Raw genomic sequence first — 2,393 nt, forward strand, 5'->3', positions numbered from 1 at the left:
CTGCCATTTACTTTACCTTGATACACTTGTTTCGTTAGTCGTTCATTTGGCATTCTCTCAACATGTCCGAACCATCTTAACCGATTTCTTTCCCATGAGTCTGCTAGCGTCTCTTGTGCACCACATTCTTTTAGAATGATCTCGTTACTTTCTTTGTCCATCAGGGTTTTAGAAGGTAATAGATATTTTTGTGTTTTGGTCATCTACCTCTAAATGTTTGATCTTTCCTTGTTTTTATTACAGCAAAAGTAGCTAAACTTAGGAAATTGTTTCTCCAATTTTTTATTACTGCCAGTTGTCAATAAATTTTAACAAGGGTTGATACACAGCACAGAGTTGCTGAGTATCGACAGGTACCCATAACGAGCACCAATTTTCCGTCGTACCGTCATTCGTCCTCTGAACTTTTTTTATTTATTTTTTTATTTTTTACCGTAGGTATGTGAGGATTTTGAGATTTCATGTGTTTCACTAGAATGTCAAAAGCTAGGCTGAGTTAGCACAAACTGAGAAAGTACAACTCGCTTGAAGTCCCTAATGAGGGCATTCGGATTTGCTGATTCGATCAAACATACATGTCAACTAGCTTTCCTGTTTAAAGTTTAAAAGCCAATTTTATAGAGTGCAAAATACAGTTATCAAAAAATAAAATCCTATATATGGTAATTTCAGAGGGATAATCATATCTAATAAGATGAATAAAAAGAAATTCTCTGAAATATCGTACTCATTGTTGTGAAACGCAATTTTATAGTGCTGCATTTTTATTCCAAAAATGTATTTTCAATAGAGAAAATTAAGATTTTAAATGGTACTTTAATAATAATACAGACAACAATCCTGTTCTTAACATTTGGAACAAATGTTTTTAAAATGACAAACGGATTCTATGTTTTAATCCTTTTAACACATTAAATTAGGGTTTCAGCATGCATCTATTAATAAAGATTAAGAATTTTTTCACCATTAATTGAATAAATAAAAATTTCCAAATAAGTAATTTTATTTTATGATCAAATTTATTTTTTAATTTTTCTAAACATTATTGGTAAAAAAAATGCAACTGAAAATCTTTTGTAATATTATTATTCTAGTTCTTGGCAGTTTTACTGCAAATACTTTTTGTGACCCTTTTCACTCTTTCAAATAAATTTGAAAAATCAAATTATGGACAGAAGTTAGAATATCTTAAATTACGAATAGTATAAATTGTTGGCACCGATAACCAACCATTGTCGGTACCAAGAACAATATTTCTGGAAATATATATTTTTTTTATTTTTAAAAATTTATGTTAAAAAAATATCTTAAAAAAGGCAATGATTTAACATAATTTCCTAAAATTTCATAACATAATGTACAAGATTTTAATGCATAATTTTGTAATTTAGCAAGATTAAAAAATCCAAAGAAAAAATCGAATAATTGTAAGAGTTATTTAGAAGTTTTGAAGAGATTCAAAATTAATTTTTAATTTGAAAATGCTTCAACAAATAAGAAAAAATCGAGAGTTTTCATGATTTTGAACAAAAAATTTAGAATTTTCTTAAAAAATTTGAAAGGTTTCACGAGAATAAAATAATGTTCCTAAGATTTCTGAAAAAGTTTAAATTGATATATTTATTTTGAAAAATTAATTATAAGACAAAATATTTGAATATTTTAAAAGATTTAAAATTGTTTAAAATGATTTTCTAACATTTCGGAAAATAATGCAGAAAATTATAAAGCAAAATTTTGCAATTTTTCATAATTACAAAATTTTATAAAAAAATTCGAATAAGTGTAAGAGTTATGTAGAAGTTTTTAAAAGATTCAAAAACAATTTAAAACTTGAAAAGATTTAAAGAATTTTAATTAAAATTACAAATTTTTAATGATTTTAGGATAAGAAAATTTTATCTTAAAATTCCAAGAAAATTTTTTAATGATTCTTTCCTTAGGAAAGTTGATCTTAGGAGAATGTTTAAAAAGATTTTTAAAGATTTGAAAAGATTTTCAAAATTGTCAAAATTTATTCCGAATTATTCTCGTCATGAATTAGTGTTGAAAATTGTTTTAATCGATTTTAAAGAAAATTAACATATTTTAACAATTTTAAGTTATATCAGTGTTTTAAACAAAAATCAGTATTTTGAAACAAAAATCATTATATTTCGAGCATTGTATGCAATGATTTTTGTTTAACTGCTATCAAAAGTCATTATATATTTCAAAAAATATTCATAATTCTTTAGCAATTTTAAGTTACGTTAACGTCACTAAATCAAAAATTGGTATTTTCAAACAAAAAACCTTATAATTACAATAAGAATTATCACCTTTTAACACTTGCTTTTCGTCATAATTCTTATTTTTGATCAACAATTCCACAGTTAGATTGTTTATATTTA

The 2,393-nt window shown here is 24.9% G+C and overlaps 1 protein-coding gene across 1 annotated transcript in view; it reads right to left on the minus strand.

Annotated features, from left to right (window-relative positions):
* LOC117167388 (cytoplasmic polyadenylation element-binding protein 2) overlaps positions 1–2,393 on the minus strand; it is a 692,172-nt gene that overhangs the window by 390,068 nt on the left and 299,711 nt on the right. The gene's annotated exons all lie outside the window — the stretch shown is intronic.

Source organism: Belonocnema kinseyi, chromosome 2 (assembly GCF_010883055.1).
Source record: "Belonocnema kinseyi isolate 2016_QV_RU_SX_M_011 chromosome 2, B_treatae_v1, whole genome shotgun sequence".
NCBI classification, from domain to species: Eukaryota; Metazoa; Arthropoda; class Insecta; order Hymenoptera; family Cynipidae; genus Belonocnema; species Belonocnema kinseyi.